At 31.4% G+C, this 18,284-nt stretch overlaps 8 non-coding genes and 2 pseudogenes across 8 annotated transcripts; all 10 read left to right on the top strand.

Annotated features, from left to right (window-relative positions):
* The first annotated feature begins 837 nt into the window (after positions 1-837).
* On the top strand, positions 838-980 carry LOC134591661 (U12 minor spliceosomal RNA). Its single transcript, XR_010088402.1, has one exon. It is a non-coding gene; the product is annotated as a U12 minor spliceosomal RNA (small nuclear RNA).
* Positions 981-2,830: 1,850 nt separating this feature from the next.
* On the top strand, positions 2,831-2,973 carry LOC134591796 (U12 minor spliceosomal RNA). The gene has a single exon (XR_010088519.1). It is a non-coding gene; the product is annotated as a U12 minor spliceosomal RNA (small nuclear RNA).
* Positions 2,974-4,827: 1,854 nt separating this feature from the next.
* On the top strand, positions 4,828-4,970 carry LOC134591714 (U12 minor spliceosomal RNA). The gene has a single exon (XR_010088447.1). It is a non-coding gene; the product is annotated as a U12 minor spliceosomal RNA (small nuclear RNA).
* A 1,848-nt stretch (positions 4,971-6,818) lies between these two features.
* LOC134591713 (U12 minor spliceosomal RNA) lies at positions 6,819-6,961 on the top strand. The gene has a single exon (XR_010088446.1). It is a non-coding gene; the product is annotated as a U12 minor spliceosomal RNA (small nuclear RNA).
* Positions 6,962-8,814: 1,853 nt separating this feature from the next.
* LOC134591641 (U12 minor spliceosomal RNA) lies at positions 8,815-8,957 on the top strand. Its single transcript, XR_010088385.1, has one exon. It is a non-coding gene; the product is annotated as a U12 minor spliceosomal RNA (small nuclear RNA).
* A 1,851-nt stretch (positions 8,958-10,808) lies between these two features.
* On the top strand, positions 10,809-10,948 carry LOC134591855 (U12 minor spliceosomal RNA; annotated as a pseudogene).
* Positions 10,949-12,358: 1,410 nt separating this feature from the next.
* Positions 12,359-12,501, top strand: LOC134591640 (U12 minor spliceosomal RNA). The gene has a single exon (XR_010088384.1). It is a non-coding gene; the product is annotated as a U12 minor spliceosomal RNA (small nuclear RNA).
* A 1,853-nt stretch (positions 12,502-14,354) lies between these two features.
* LOC134591854 (U12 minor spliceosomal RNA) lies at positions 14,355-14,494 on the top strand (annotated as a pseudogene).
* Positions 14,495-15,902: 1,408 nt separating this feature from the next.
* On the top strand, positions 15,903-16,045 carry LOC134591675 (U12 minor spliceosomal RNA). The gene has a single exon (XR_010088414.1). It is a non-coding gene; the product is annotated as a U12 minor spliceosomal RNA (small nuclear RNA).
* Positions 16,046-17,897: 1,852 nt separating this feature from the next.
* Positions 17,898-18,040, top strand: LOC134591660 (U12 minor spliceosomal RNA). Its single transcript, XR_010088401.1, has one exon. It is a non-coding gene; the product is annotated as a U12 minor spliceosomal RNA (small nuclear RNA).
* Positions 18,041-18,284: the final 244 nt, after the last annotated feature.

Below are 18,284 nucleotides of genomic sequence, written 5' to 3'. Positions count from 1 at the left end.
TTTGCATAAATAACAGAGTAGGCGTGGCTTAACATACTGATTTTTTTAAACAGAAAAGTTACCTTTTTCTTTGATTTTATTCCCAGGATCTCTTTTATTCTTTTTTTAAATTGATTTGTACGTATAACTATAACATACAACAATCAAGTCATAAAATGACATACATTCCTTCTCTCAAAGAGAAAGAAAAGGAAAAACACAAGAACAAGCCAGAAAAAGATATAAATTATATGTAACAATTTTCCAACATAATGTATTATTTTTCTACAACTTTGTTTGTTCTGGTCAGGAGATCTATATGATATTGAATATTCATTTGCATAGTAAAAGTTTATTTCAATACTATATATGGTTTACATATATATATCAATGTTGGTGTGTCCATGAATTCACTGAATCTTGGTTAGTGCCTAATGTTTGGAACTTAGACTAGTAATTTATTAGCTTTACATGACTAGTATGTCTATTACAATATTTTCCCTTTTTGATTCCCATTGTAAAATGAGTCCAGTTGTTACATGTAATTACACATTCCAGTCTAGTAAACTGCCCAGGTTTACCTACATCATCTAGTATTTACACTGCAATTGGAGGTTAAGGGTGGCTATATGGAAATTCAAGTTACTTTATATTTGTATATTGCATGTGCCTATTTCCTTACATATTAATTTAATTTCCGTTTGGAAAACAAAAATTAAATAGCTATATATCTCTTTTATTAGGAAATGGTTTGTTGGCCCAAATCCGTGTTAGTTTCATGAAAGTATTTCAGTATGTCACACCAATTTCACTAAGAGGTACCCCAGAAACCATGCAGCGCATGTGGCTTTGTCATGTATGCCTTAAACTAATGAGTAAGGAAAATAACAAGTTGGGGTAATGCCTAACTTCAATATTATGACCAATTTTTGTTTGGGTATAGGTTACCCCTTGGAGGATCCACCTACTTTGTGGGACCTTTAGGTGCTGTGATCTGCCCTATCCTTGTGTCGTGTAAAAATTAGATTAGTGGGAACCTTTTTGTATCCATATATTTTACATCATACTAGGACATGTGAGAAAAAAAAATATACTTAGAATAGCAATTTTGTATAGGCCTATTTAATTGGCTACTTTCCTACTCCTTTCTAAAATGATATTGTGTTGCCAATTCCAACCTGTCAGTGCAGCATGATGATTCATGAGCCCAAGAGACTAAGCAAAAAGCAATGCATACGAATGCGTGTAGTGAGTGTTCGGGAGTTTACTAATAGTGCCAATACATTTTCATGCGATTGATAGCGTTTGGGCATTTGGCGGTTTGGGAGTTATTTCAGGAGTTTGTGGCGTAAAATCAGGGAAATAGAACATTGTTCAATGCCATGTTGTGATCAATGTACGAAATTTGAAATTAATGGTTTGACTTTGTTAATTTAAGGCTATTCGGTATTGAGGTTACTGATTTTTATGTTATATTCATCTGGTTCAATTAAATCGCGCCTAATGAATGAATTTCCATCGAAAATGAATGGAAAAATTGACAGATTTCTCTTCTGACAAAACCAATTTTTTTCCGTACAAATGCATTCATACGAAACAAAAATTTCGGAGGTGCCCAAATCTAGTTGACAACTATGTGAACTGAAACATCCAAGCAATTAAAGCAATGTACAGAAAATGATATGGAAAGTAAAATTGTAAAATATCTCTTCTATTTTTGGAACAAATAAAGGCTTTTTCTTACAATAGAAAAAGCTGTTAAACAATAAGCAATAGAGCTATAATCACAAGAGGATCTTGCATGTCCATAATATGCCTGGTTAATAGACAAGCATTAAGGTTAAAGTGACATCATAATTTAACATTCCATTTTACAAAAAATCAGTTTTATTAAACCTTGATTTACATGTTAGATGATTACTGCAATATTTATCAAAATTTTTTACAAAAATAGAATTGAAATGACATGACAGCAATTTCTAGAGTAAAATATTCTTAAATGTGAACTTAATCATTTGCATAAATAACAGAGTAGGCGTGGCTTAACATACTGATTTTTTTCAACAGAAAAGTTACCTTTTTCTTTGATTTTATTCCCAGGATCTCTTTTATTCTTTTTTTAAATTGATTTGTACGTATAACTATAACATACAACAATCAAGTCATAAAATGACATACATTCCTTCTCTCAAAGAGAAAGAAAAGGAAAAACACAAGAACAAGCCAGAAAAAGATATAAATTATATGTAACAATTTTCCAACATAATGTATTATTTTTCTACAACTTTGTTTGTTCTGGTCAGGAGATCTATATGATATTGAATATTCATTTGCATAGTAAAAGTTTATTTCAATACTATATATGGTTTACATTTATATATCAATGTTGGTGTGTCCATGAATTCACTGAATCTTGGTTAGTGCCTAATGTTTGGAACTTAGACTAGTAATTTATTAGCTTTACATGACTAGTATGTCTATTACAATATTTTCCCTTTTTGATTCCCATTGTAAAATGAGTCCAGTTGTTACATGTAATTACACATTCCAGTCTAGTAAACTGCCCAGGTTTACCTACATCATCTAGTATTTACACTGCAATTAGAGGTTAAGGGTGGCTATATGGAAATTCAAGTTACTTTATATTTGTATATTGCATGTGCCTATTTCCTTACATATTAATTTAATTTCCGTTTGGAAAACAAAAATTAAATAGCTATATATCTCTTTTATTAGGAAATGGTTTGTTGGCCCAAATCCGTGTTAGTTTCATGAAAGTATTTCAGTATGTCACACCAATTTCACTAAGAGGTACCCCAGAAACCATGCAGCGCATGTGGCTTTGTCATGTATGCCTTAAACTAATGAGTAAGGAAAATAACAAGTTGGGGTAATGCCTAACTTCAATATTATGACCAATTTTTGTTTGGGTATAGGTTACCCTTTGGAGGATCCACCTACTTTGTGGGACGTTTAGGTGCTGTGATCTGCCCTATCCTTGTGTCGTGTAAAAATTAGATTAGTGGGAACCTTTTTGTATCCATATATTTTACATCATACTAGGACATGTGAGAAAAAAATATATACTTAGAATAGCAATTTTGTATAGGCCTATTTAATTGGCTACTTTCCTACTCCTTTCTAAAATGATATTGTGTTGCCAATTCCAACCTGTCAGTGCAGCATGATGATTCATGAGCCCAAGAGACTAAGCAAAAAGCAATGCATACGAATGCGTGTAGTGAGTGTTCGGGAGTTTACTAATAGTGCCAATACATTTTCATGCGATTGATAGCGTTTGGGCATTTGGCGGTTTGGGAGTTATTTCAGGAGTTTGTGGCGTAAAATCAGGGAAATAGAACATTGTTCAATGCCATGTTGTGATCAATGTACGAAATTTGAAATTAATGGTTTGACTTTGTTAATTTAAGGCTATTCGGTATTGAGGTTACTGATTTTTATGTTATATTCATCTGGTTCAATTAAATCGCGCCTAATGAATGAATTTCCATCGAAAATGAATGGAAAAATGGACAGATTTCTCTTCTGACAAAACCAATTTTTTTCCGTACAAATGCATTCATACGAAACAAAAATTTCGGAGGTGCCCAAATCTAGTTGACAACTATGTGAACTGAAACATCCAAGCAATTAAAGCAATGTACAGAAAAAGATATGGAAAGTAAAATTGTAAAATATCTCTTCTATTTTTGGAACAAATAAAGGCTTTTTCTTACAATAGAAAAAGCTGTTAAACAATAAGCAATAGAGCTATAATCACAACAGGAGCTTGCATGTCCATAATATGCCTGGTTAATAGACAAGCATTAAGGTTAAAGTGACATCATAATTTAATATTCCATTTTCCAAAAAATCAGTTTTATTAAACCATGATTTACTTGTTAGATGATTACTGCAATATTTATCAAAATTTTTTACAAAAATAGAATTGAAATGACATGACAGCAATTTCTAGAGTAAAATATTCTTAAATGTGAACTTAATCATTTGCATAAATAACAGAGTAGGCGTGGCTTAACATACTGATTTTTTTCAACAGAAAAGTTACCTTTTTCTTTGATTTTATTCCCAGGATCTCTTTTATTCTTTTTTTAAATTGATTTGTACGTATAGCTATAACATACAACAATCAAGTCATAAAATGACATACATTCCTTCTCTCAAAGAGAAAGAAAAGGAAAAACACAAGAACAAGCCAGAAAAAGATATAAATTATATGTAACAATTTTCCAACATAATGTATTATTTTTCTACAACTTTGTTTGTTCTGGTCAGGAGATCTATATGATATTGAATATTCATTTGCATAGTAAAAGTTTATTTCAATACTATATATGGTTTACATATATATATATATCAATGTTGGTGTGTCCATGAATTCACTGAATCTTGGTTAGTGCCTAATGTTTGGAACTTAGACTAGTAATTTATTAGCTTTACATGACTAATATGTCTATTACAATATTTTCCCTTTTTGATTCCCATTGTAAAATGAGTCCAGTTGTTACATGTAATTACACATTCCAGTCTAGTAAACTGCCCAGGTTTACCTACATCATCTAGTATTTACACTGCAAATAGAGGTTAAGGGTGGCTATATGGAAATTCAAGTTACTTTATATTTGTATATTGCATGTGCTTATTTCCTTACATATTAATTTAATTTCCGTTTGGAAAACAAAAATTAAATAGCTATATATCTCTTTTATTAGGAAATGGTTTGTTGGCCCAAATCCGTGTTAGTTTCATGAAAGTATTTCAGTATGTCACACCAATTTCACTAAGAGGTACCCCAGAAACCATGCAGCGCATGTGGCTTTGTCATGTATGCCTTAAACTAATGAGTAAGGAAAATAACAAGTTGGGGTAATGCCTAACTTCAATATTATGACCAATTTTTGTTTGGGTATAGGTTACCCATTGGAGGATCCACCTACTTTGTGGGACCTCTAGGTGCTGTGATCTGCCCTATCCTTGTGTCTTGTAAAAATTAGATTAGTGGGAACATTTTTGTATCCATATATTTTACATCATACTAGGACATGTGAGAAAAAAATATACTTAGAATAGCAATTTTGTATAGGCCTATTTAATTGGCTACTTTCCTGATCCTTTCTAAAATGATATTGTGTTGCCAATTCCAACCTGTCAGTGCAGCATGATGATTAGCCCAAGAGACTAAGCAAAAAGCAATGCATACGAATGCGTGTAGTGAGTGTTCGGGAGTTTACTAATAGTGCCAATACATTTTCATGCGATTGATAGCGTTTGGGCATTTGGCGGTTTGGGAGTTATTTCAGGAGTTTGTGGCGTAAAATCAGGGAAATAGAACATTGTTCAATGCCATGTTGGGATCAATGTACGAAATTTGAAATTAATGGTTTGACTTTGTTAATTTAAGGCTATTCGGTATTGAGGTTACTGATTTTTATGTTATATTCATCTGGTTCAATTAAATCGCGCCTAATGAATGAATTTCCATCGAAAATGAATGGAAAAATGGACAGATTTCTCTTCTGACAAAACCAATTTTTTTCCGTACAAATGCATTCATACGAAACAAAAATTTCGGAGGTGCCCAAATCTAGTTGACAACTATGTGAACTGAAACATCCAAGCAATTAAAGCAATGTACAGAAAATGATATGGAAAGTAAAATTGTAAAATATCTCTTCTATTTTTGGAACAAATAAAGGCTTTTTCTTACAATAGAAAAAGCTGTTAAACAATAAGCAATAGAGCTATAATCACAAGAGGAGCTTGCATGTCCATAATATGCCTGGTTAATAGACAAGCATTAAGGTTAAAGTGACATCATAATTTAATATTCCATTTTCCAAAAAATCAGTTTTATTAAACCTTGATTTACATGTTAGATGATTACTGCAATATTTATCAAAATTTTTTACAAAAATAGAATTGAAATGACATGACAGCAATTTCTAGAGTAAAATATTCTTAAATGTGAACTTAATCATTTGCATAAATAACAGAGTAGGCGTGGCTTAACATACTGATTTTTTTCAACAGAAAAGTTACCTTTTTCTTTGATTTTATTCCCAGGATCTCTTTTATTCTTTTTTTAAATTGATTTGTACGTATAACTATAACATACAACAATCAAGTCATAAAATGACATACATTCCTTCTCTCAAAGAGAAAGAAAAGGAAAAACACAAGAACAAGCCAGAAAAAGATATAAATTATATGTAACAATTTTCCAACATAATGTATTATTTTTCTACAACTTTGTTTGTTCTGGTCAGGAGATCTATATGATATTGAATATTCATTTGCATAGTAAAAGTTTATTTCAATACTATATATGGTTTACATATATATATATATCAATGTTGGTGTGTCCATGAATTCACTGAATCTTGGTTAGTGCCTAATGTTTGGAACTTAGACTAGTAATTTATTAGCTTTACATGACTAATATGTCTATTACAATATTTTCCCTTTTTGATTCCCATTGTAAAATGAGTCCAGTTGTTACATGTAATTACACATTCCAGTCTAGTAAACTGCCCAGGTTTACCTACATCATCTAGTATTTACACTGCAACTAGAGGTTAAGGGTGGCTATATGGAAATTCAAGTTACTTTATATTTGTATATTGCATGTGCTTATTTCCTTACATATTAATTTAATTTCCGTTTGGAAAACAAAAATTAAATAGTTATATATCTCTTTTATTAGGAAATGGTTTGTTGGCCCAAATCCGTGTTAGTTTCATGAAAGTATTTCAGTATGTCACACCAATTTCACTAAGAGGTACCCCAGAAAGCATGCAGCGCATGTGGCTTTGTCATGTATGCCTTAAACTAATGAGTAAGGAAAATAACAAGTTGGGGTAATGCCTAACTTCAATATTATGACCAATTTTTGTTTGGGTATAGGTTACCCATTGGAGGATCCACCTACTTTGTGGGACCTCTAGGTGCTGTGATCTGCCCTATCCTTGTGTCGTGTAAAAATTAGATTAGTGGGAACATTTTTGTATCCATATATTTTACATCATACTAAGACATGTGAGAAAAAAATATACTTCGAATAGCAATTTTGTATAGGCCTATTTAATTGGCTACTTTCCTGCTCCTTTTTAAAATGATATTGTGTTGCCAATTCCAACCTGTCAGTGCAGCATGATGATTCATGAGCCCAAGAGACTAAGCAAAAAGCAATGTATACGAATGCGTATAGTGAGTGTTCGGGAGTTTACTAATAGTGCCAATACATTTTCATGCTATTGATAGCGTTTGGGCATTTGGCGGTTTGGGAGTTATTTCAGGAGTTTGTGGCGTAAAATCAGGGAAATAGAACATTGTTCAATGCCATGTTGTGATCAATGTACGAAATTTGAAATTAATGGTTTGACTTTGTTAATTTAAGGCTATTCGGTATTGAGGGAACTGATTTTTATGTTAAATTCATCTGGTTCATTTAAATCGCGCCTAATGAATGAATGAATTTCCATCGAAAATGAATGGAAAAATGGACAGATTTCTCTTCTGACAAAACCAATTTTTTCCGTACAAATGCATTCATACGAAACAAAAATTTCGGAGGTGCCCAAATCTAGTTGACAACTATTTGAACCGAAACATCCATGCAATTAAAGCAATGTACAGAAAATGATATGGAAAGTAAAATTGTAAAATATCTATTCTATTTTTGGAACAAATAAATGCTTTTTCTTACAATAGAAAAAGCTGTTAAACAATAAGCAATAGAGCTATAATCACAACAGGACCTTGCATGTCAATAATATGCCTGGTTAATAGACAAGCATTAAGGTTAAAGTGACATCATAATTTAATATTCCATTTTCCAAAAAATCAGTTTTATTAAACCTTGATTTACATTGTAGATGATTACTGCAATATCTATCAAAATTTTTTACAAAAATAGAATTGAAATGACATGACAGCAATTTCTAGAGTAAAATATTCTTAAATGTGAACTAAATAATTTGCATAAATAACAGAGTAGGCGTGGCTTAACATACTGATTTTTTTCAACAGAAAAGTTACCTTTTTCTTTGATTTTATTCCCAGGATCTCTTTTATTCTTTTTTTAAATTGATTTGTACGTATAACTATAACATACAACAATCAAGTCATAAAATGACATACATTCCTTCTCTCAAAGAGAAAGAAAAGGAAAAACACAAGAACAAGCCAGAAAAAGATATAAATTATATGTAACAATTTTCCAACATAATGTATTATTTTTCTACAACTTTGTTTGTTCTGGTCAGGAGATCTATATGATAGTGAATATTCATTTGCATAGTAAAAGTTTATTTCAATACTATATATGGTTTACATATATATATATCAATGTTGGTGTGTCCATGAATTCACTGAATCTTGGTTAGTGCCTAATGTTTGGAACTTAGACTAGTAATTTATTAGCTTTACATGACTAATATGTCTATTACAATATTTTCCCTTTTTGATTCCCATTGTAAAATGAGTCCAGTTGTTACATGTAATTACACATTCCAGTCTAGTAAACTGCCCAGGTTTACCTACATCATCTAGTATTTACACTGCAATTAGAGGTTAAGGGTGGCTATATGGAAATTCAAGTTACTTTATATTTGTATATTGCATGTGCTTATTTCCTTACATATTAATTTAATTTCCGTTTGGAAAACAAAAATTAAATAGCTATATATCTCTTTTATTAGGAAATGGTTTGTTGGCCCAAATCCGTGTTAGTTTCATGAAAGTATTTCAGTATGTCACACCAATTTCACTAAGAGGTACCCCAGAAACCATGCAGCGCATGTGGCTTTGTCATGTATGCCTTAAACTAATGAGTAAGGAAAATAACAAGTTGGGGTAATGCCAAACTTCAATATTATGACCAATTTTTGTTTGGGTATAGGTTACCCCTTGGAGGATCCACCTACTTTGTGGGACCTCTAGGTGCTGTGATCTGCCCTATCCTTGTGTCGTATAAAAATTTGATTAGTGGGAACCTTTTTGTATCCATATCTTACATCATACTAGGACATGTGAGAAAAAAAATATACTTAGAATAGCAATTTTGTATAGGCCTATTTAATTGGCTACTTTCCTACTCCTTTCTAAAATTATATTGTGTTGCCAATTCCAACCTGTCAGTGCAGCATGATGATTCATGAGCCCAAGAGACTAAGCAAAAAGCAATGCATACGAATGCGTATAGTGAGTGTTCGGGAGTTTACTAATAGTGCCAATACATTTTCATGCTATTGATAGCGTTTGGGCATTTGGCGGTTTGGGAGTTATTTCAGGAGTTTGTGGCGTAAAATCAGGGAAATATAACATTGTTCAATGCCATGTTGTGATCAATGTACGAAATTTGAAATTAATGGTTTGACTTTGTTAATTTAAGGCTATTCGGTATTGAGGGAACTGATTTTTATGTTAAATTCATCTGGTTCAATTAAATCGCGCCTAATGAATGAATGAATTTCCATCGAAAATGAATGGAAAAATGGACAGATTTCTCTTCTGACAAAACCAATTTTTTTCCGTACAAATGCATTCATACGAAACAAAAATTTCGGAGATGCCCAAATCTAGTTGACAACTATTTGAACCGAAACATCCATGCAATTAAAGCAATGTACAGAAAATGATATGGAAAGTAAAATTGTAAAATATCTATTCTATTTTTGGAACAAATAAATGCTTTTTCTTACTATAGAAAAAGCTGTTAAACAATAAGCAATAGAGCTATAATCACAACAGAACCTTGCATGTCAATAATATGCCTGGTTAATAGACAAGCATTAAGGTTAAAGTGACATCATAATTTAATATTCCATTTTCCAAAAAATCAGTTTTATTAAACCTTGATTTACATTGTAGATGATTACTGCAATATCTATCAAATTTGTTTACAAAAATAGAATTGAAATGACATGACAGCAATTTCTAGAGTAAAATATTCTTAAATGTGAACTTAATCATTTGCATAAATAACAGAGTAGGCGTGGCTTAACATACTGATTTTTTTCAACAGAAAAGTTACCTTTTTCTTTGATTTTATTCCCAGGATCTCTTTTATTCTTTTTTTAAATTGATTTGTACGTATAACTTTAACATACAACAATCAAGTCATAAAATGACATACATTCCTTTTCTCAAAGAGAAAGAAAAGGAAAAACACAAGAACAAGCCAGAAAAAGATATAAATTATATGTAACAATTTTCCAACATAATGTATTATTTTTCTACAACTTTGTTTGTTCTGGTCAGGAGATCTATATGATAGTGAATATTCATTTGCATAGTAAAAGTTTATTTCAATACTATATATGGTTTACATATATATATCAATGTTGGTATGTCCATGAATTCACTGAATCTTGGTTAGTGCCTAATGTTTGGAACTTAGACTAGTAATTTATTAGCTTTACATGACTAATATGTCTATTACAATATTTTCCCTTTTTGATTCCCATTGTAAAATGAGTCCAGTTGTTACATGTAATTACACATTCCAGTCTAGTAAACTGCCCAGGTTTACCTACATCATCTAGTATTTACACTGCAATTAGAGGTTAAGGGTGGCTATATGGAAATTCAAGTTACTTTATATTTGTATATTGCATGTGCTTATTTCCTTACATATTAATTTAATTTCCGTTTGGAAAACAAAAATTAAATAGCTATATATCTCTTTTATTAGGAAATGGTTTGTTGGCCCAAATCCGTGTTAGTTTCATGAAAGTATTTCAGTATGTCACACCAATTTCACTAAGAGGTACCCCAGAAACCATGCAGCGCATGTGGCTTTGTCATGTATGCCTTAAACTAATGAGTAAGGAAAATAACAAGTTGGGGTAATGCCTAACTTCAATATTATGACCAATTTTTGTTTGGGTATAGGTTACACGTATTATTCACGTTCTTTGTGGGACCTCTAGGTGCTGTGATCTGCCCTATCCTTGTGTCGTATAAAAATTTGATTAGTGGGAACCTTTTTGTATCCATATATCTTACATCATACTAACTAGGACATGTGAGAAAAAAAATATAATTAGAATAGCAATTTTGTATAGGCCTATTTAATTGGCTACTTTCCTACTCCTTTCTAAAATGATATTGTGTTGCCAATTCCAACCTGTCAGTGCAGCATGAACTGAAACATCCAAGCAATTAAAGCAATGTACAGAAAATGATATGGAAAGTAAAATTTTAAAATATCTATTCTATTTTTGGAACAAATAAAGGCTTTTTCTTACTATAGAAAAAGCTGTTAAACAATAAGTAATAGAGCTATAATCACAACAGGAGCTTGCATGTCCATAATATGCCTGGTTAATAGACAAGCATTAAGGTTAAAGTGACATCATAATTTAATATTCTATTTTCCAAAAAATCAGTTTTATTAAACCTTGATTTACATGTTAGGTGATTACTGCAATATCTATCAAAATTTTTTACAAAAATAGAATTGAAATGACATGACAGCAATTTCTAGAGTAAAATATTCTTAAATGTGAACTTAATCATTTGCATAAATAACAGAGTAGGCGTGGCTTAACATACTGATTTTTTTCAACAGAAAAGTTACCTTTTTCTTTGATTTTATTCCCAGGATCTCTTTTATTCTTTTTTTAAATTGATTTGTACGTATAACTATAACATACAACAATCAAGTCATAAAATGACATACATTCCTTCTCTCAAAGAGAAAGAAAAGGAAAAACACAAGAACAAGCCAGAAAAAGATATAAATTATATGTAACAATTTTCCAACATAATGTATTATTTTTCTACAACTTTGTTTGTTCTGGTCAGGAGATCTATATGATAGTGAATATTCATTTGCATAGTAAAAGTTTATTTCAATACTATATATGGTTTACATATATATATATCAATGTTGGTGTGTCCATGAATTCACTGAATCTTGGTTAGTGCCTAATGTTTGGAACTTAGACTAGTAATTTATTAGCTTTACATGACTAATATGTCTATTACAATATTTTCCCTTTTTGATTCCCATTGTAAAATGAGTCCAGTTGTTACATGTAATTACACATTCCAGTCTAGTAAACTGCCCAGGTTTACCTACATCATCTAGTATTTACACTGCAATTAGAGGTTAAGGGTGGCTATATGGAAATTCAAGTTACTTTATATTTGTATATTGCATGTGCTTATTTCCTTACATATTAATTTAATTTCCGTTTGGAAAACAAAAATTAAATAGCTATATATCTCTTTTATTAGGAAATGGTTTGTTGGCCCAAATCCGTGTTAGTTTCATGAAAGTATTTCAGTATGTCACACCAATTTCACTAAGAGGTACCCCAGAAACCATGCAGCGCATGTGGCTTTGTCATGTATGCCTTAAACTAATGAGTAAGGAAAATAACAAGTTGGGGTAATGCCAAACTTCAATATTATGACCAATTTTTGTTTGGGTATAGGTTACCCCTTGGAGGATCCACCTACTTTGTGGGACCTCTAGGTGCTGTGATCTGCCCTATCCTTGTGTCGTATAAAAATTTGATTAGTGGGAACCTTTTTGTATCCATATATTTTACATCATACTAGGACATGTGAGAAAAAAAATATACTTAGAATAGCAATTTTGTATAGGCCTATTTAATTGGCTACTTTCCTACTCCTTTCTAAAATTATATTGTGTTGCCAATTCCAACCTGTCAGTGCAGCATGATGATTCATGAGCCCAAGAGACTAAGCAAAAAGCAATGCATACGAATGCGTATAGTGAGTGTTCGGGAGTTTACTAATAGTGCCAATACATTTTCATGCTATTGATAGCGTTTGGGCATTTGGCGGTTTGGGAGTTATTTCAGGAGTTTGTGGCGTAAAATCAGGGAAATATAACATTGTTCAATGCCATGTTGTGATCAATGTACGAAATTTGAAATTAATGGTTTGACTTTGTTAATTTAAGGCTATTCGGTATTGAGGGAACTGATTTTTATGTTAAATTCATCTGGTTCAATTAAATCGCGCCTAATGAATGAATGAATTTCCATCGAAAATGAATGGAAAAATGGACAGATTTCTCTTCTGACAAAACCAATTTTTTTCCGTACAAATGCATTCATACGAAACAAAAATTTCGGAGATGCCCAAATCTAGTTGACAACTATTTGAACCGAAACATCCATGCAATTAAAGCAATGTACAGAAAATGATATGGAAAGTAAAATTGTAAAATATCTATTCTATTTTTGGAACAAATAAATGCTTTTTCTTACTATAGAAAAAGCTGTTAAACAATAAGCAATAGAGCTATAATCACAACAGAACCTTGCATGTCAATAATATGCCTGGTTAATAGACAAGCATTAAGGTTAAAGTGACATCATAATTTAATATTCCATTTTCCAAAAAATCAGTTTTATTAAACCTTGATTTACATTGTAGATGATTACTGCAATATCTATCAAATTTGTTTACAAAAATAGAATTGAAATGACATGACAGCAATTTCTAGAGTAAAATATTCTTAAATGTGAACTTAATCATTTGCATAAATAACAGAGTAGGCGTGGCTTAACATACTGATTTTTTTCAACAGAAAAGTTACCTTTTTCTTTGATTTTATTCCCAGGATCTCTTTTATTCTTTTTTTAAATTGATTTGTACGTATAACTTTAACATACAACAATCAAGTCATAAAATGACATACATTCCTTTTCTCAAAGAGAAAGAAAAGGAAAAACACAAGAACAAGCCAGAAAAAGATATAAATTATATGTAACAATTTTCCAACATAATGTATTATTTTTCTACAACTTTGTTTGTTCTGGTCAGGAGATCTATATGATAGTGAATATTCATTTGCATAGTAAAAGTTTATTTCAATACTATATATGGTTTACATATATATATCAATGTTGGTATGTCCATGAATTCACTGAATCTTGGTTAGTGCCTAATGTTTGGAACTTAGACTAGTAATTTATTAGCTTTACATGACTAATATGTCTATTACAATATTTTCCCTTTTTGATTCCCATTGTAAAATGAGTCCAGTTGTTACATGTAATTACACATTCCAGTCTAGTAAACTGCCCAGGTCTACCTACATCATCTAGTATTTACACTGCAATTAGAGGTTAAGGGTGGCTATATGGAAATTCAAGTTACTTTATATTTGTATATTGCATGTGCCTATTTCCTTACATATTAATTTAATTTCCGTTTGGAAAACAAAAATTAAATAGCTATATATCTCTTTTATTAGGAAATGGTTTGTTGGCCCAAATCCGTGTTAGTTTCATGAAAGTATTTCAGTATGTCACACCAATTTCACTAAGAGGTACCCCAGAAACCATGCAGCGCATGTGGCTTTGTCATGTATGCCTTAAACTAATGAGTAAGGAAAATAACAAGTTGGGGTAATGCCTAACTTCAATATTATGACCAATTTTTGTTTGGGTATAGGTTACACGTATTATTCACGTTCTTTGTGGGACCTCTAGGTGCTGTGATCTGCCCTATCCTTGTGTCGTATAAAAATTTGATTAGTGGGAACCTTTTTGTATCCATATATCTTACATCATACTAACTAGGACATGTGAGAAAAAAAATATAATTAGAATAGCAATTTTGTATAGGCCTATTTAATTGGCTACTTTCCTACTCCTTTCTAAAATGATATTGTGTTGCCAATTCCAACCTGTCAGTGCAGCATGAACTGAAACATCCAAGCAATTAAAGCAATGTACAGAAAATGATATGGAAAGTAAAATTTTAAAATATCTATTCTATTTTTGGAACAAATAAAGGCTTTTTCTTACTATAGAAAAAGCTGTTAAACAATAAGTAATAGAGCTATAATCACAACAGGAGCTTGCATGTCCATAATATGCCTGGTTAATAGACAAGCATTAAGGTTAAAGTGACATCATAATTTAATATTCTATTTTCCAAAAAATCAGTTTTATTAAACCTTGATTTACATGTTAGGTGATTACTGCAATATCTATCAAAATTTTTTACAAAAATAGAATTGAAATGACATGACAGCAATTTCTAGAGTAAAATATTCTTAAATGTGAACTTAATCATTTGCATAAATAACAGAGTAGGCGTGGCTTAACATACTGATTTTTTTCAACAGAAAAGTTACCTTTTTCTTTGATTTTATTCCCAGGATCTCTTTTAATCTTTTTTTAAATTGATTTGTACGTATAACTATAACATACAACAATCAAGTCATAAAATGACATACATTCCTTCTCTCAAAGAGAAAGAAAAGGAAAAACACAAGAACAAGCCAGAAAAAGATATAAATTATATGTAACAATTTTCCAACATAATGTATTATTTTTCTACAACTTTGTTTGTTCTGGTCAGGAGATCTATATGATATTGAATATTCATTTGCATAGTAAAAGTTTATTTCAATACTATATATGGTTTACATATATATATCAATGTTGGTGTGTCCATGAATTCACTGAATCTTGGTTAGTGCCTAATGTTTGGAACTTAGACTAGTAATTTATTAGCTTTACATGACTAATATGTCTATTATTATATTTTCCCTTTTTGATTCCCATTGTAAAATGAGTCCAGTTGTTACATGTAATTACACATTCCAGTCTAGTAAACTGCCCAGGTTTACCTACATCATCTAGTATTTACACTGCAATTCAAGGTTAAGGGTGGCTATATGGAAATTCAAGTTACTTTATATTTGTATATTGCATGTGCCTATTTCCTTACATAGTAATTTAATTTCCGTTTGGAAAACAAAAATTAAATAGCTATATATCTCTTTTATTAGGAAATGGTTTGTTGGCCCAAATCCGTGTTAGTTTCATGAAAGTTTTTCAGTATGTCACACCAATTTCACTAAGAGGTACCCCAGAAACCATGCAGCGCATGTGGCTTTGTCATGTATGCCTTAAACTAATGAGTAAGGAAAATAACAAGTTGGGGTAATGCCTAACTTCAATATTATGACCAATTTTTGTTTGGGTATAGGTTACCCCTTGGAGGATCCACATACTTTGTGGGACCTCTAGGTGCTGGGATCTGCCCTATCCTTGTGTCGTATAAAAATTAGATTAGTGGGAACCTTTTTGTATCCATATATCTTACATCATACTAGGACATGTGAGAAAAAAATATACTTAGAATAGCAATTTTGTATAGGCCTATTTAATTAGCTACTTTCCTGCTCCTTTCTAAAATGATATTGTGTTGCCAATTCCAACCTGTCAGTGCAGCATGATGATTCATGAGCCCAAGAGACTAAGCAAAAAGCAATGCATACGAATGCGTATAGTGAGTGTTCGGGAGTTTACTAATAGTGCCAATACATTTTCATGCGATTGATAGCGTTTGGGCATTTGGCGGTTTGGGAGTTATTTCAGGAGTTTGTGGCGTAAAATCAGGGAAATAGAACATTGTTTAATGCCATGTTGTGATCAATGTACGAAATTTGAAATTAATGGTTTGACTTTGTTAATTTAAGGCTATTCGGTATTGAGGTTACTGATTTTTATGTTATATTCATCTGGTTCAATTAAATCGCGCCTAATGAATGAATTTCCATCGAAAATGAATGGAAAAATTGACAGATTTCTCTTCTGACAAAACCAATTTTTTTCCGTACAAATGCATTCATACGAAACAAAAATTTCGGAGGTGCCCAAATCTAGTTGACAACTATTTGAACCGAAACATCCATGCAATTAAAGCAATGTACAGAAAATGATATGGAAAGTAAAATTGTAAAATATCTATTCTATTTTTGGAACAAATAAATGCTTTTTCTTACAATAGAAAAAGCTGTTAAACAATAAGCAATAGAGCTATAATCACAACAGGACCTTGCATGTCAATAATATGCCTGGTTAATAGACAAGCATTAAGGTTAAAGTGACATCATAATTTAATATTCCATTTTCCAAAAAATCAGTTTTATTAAACCTTGATTTACATGTTAGATGATTACTGCAATATTTATCAAAATTTTTTACAAAAATAGAATTGAAATGACATGACAGCAATTTCTAGAGTAAAATATTCTTAAATGGGAACTTAATCATTTGCATAAATAACAGAGTAGGCGTGGCTTAACATACTGATTTTTTTCAACAGAAAAGTTACCTTTTTCTTTGATTTTATTCCCAGGATCTCTTTTATTCTTTTTTTAAATTGATTTGTACGTATAACTATAACATACAACAATCAAGTCATAAAATGACATACATTCCTTCTCTCAAAGAGAAAGAAAAGGAAAAACACAAGAACAAGCCAGAAAAAGATATAAATTATATGTAACAATTTTCCAACATAATGTATTATTTTTCTACAACTTTGTTTGTTCTGGTCAGGAGATCTATATGATATTGAATATTCATTTGCATAGTAAAAGTTTATTTCAATACTATATATGGTTTACATATATATATATATCAATGTTGGTGTGTCCATGAATTCACTGAATCTTGGTTAGTGCCTAATGTTTGGAACTTAGACTAGTAATTTATTAGCTTTACATGACTAATATGTCTATTATTATATTTTCCCATTTTGATTCCCATTGTAAAATGAGTCCAGTTGTTACATGTAATTACACATTCCAGTCTAGTAAACTGCCCAGGTTTACCTACATCATCTAGTATTTACACTGCAATTAGAGGTTAAGGGTGGCTATATGGAAATTCAAGTTACTTTATATTTGTATATTGCATGTGCCTATTTCCTTACATAGTAATTTAATTTCCGTTTGGAAAACAAAAATTAAATAGCTATATATCTCTTTTATTAGGAAATGGTTTGTTGGCCCAAATCCGTGTTAGTTTCATGAAAGTTTTTCAGTATGTCACACCAATTTCACTAAGAGGTACCCCAGAAACCATGCAGCGCATGTGGCTTTGTCATGTATGCCTTAAACTAATGAGTAAGGAAAATAACAAGTTGGGGTAATGCCTAACTTCAATATTATGACCAATTTTTGTTTGGGTATAGGTTACCCCTTGGAGGATCCACCTACTTTGTGGGACCTTTAGGTGCTGTGATCTGCCCTATCCTTGTGTCGTATAAAAATTAGATTAGTGGGAACCTTTTTGTATCCATATATCTTACATCATACTAGGACATGTGAGAAAAAAAATATACTTAGAATAGCAATTTTGTATAGGCCTATTTAATTGGCTACTTTCCTGCTCCTTTCTAAAATGATATTGTGTTGCCAATTCCAACCTGTCAGTGCAGCATGATGATTCATGAGCCCAAGAGACTAAGCAAAAAGCAATGCATACGAATGTGTA

The sequence above is a fragment of the Pelobates fuscus genome, chromosome 2 (assembly GCF_036172605.1).
Source record: "Pelobates fuscus isolate aPelFus1 chromosome 2, aPelFus1.pri, whole genome shotgun sequence".
In the NCBI taxonomy this organism is placed as follows: domain Eukaryota; kingdom Metazoa; phylum Chordata; class Amphibia; order Anura; family Pelobatidae; genus Pelobates; species Pelobates fuscus.
This window is presented reverse-complemented; position numbering and strand designations above follow the sequence as displayed.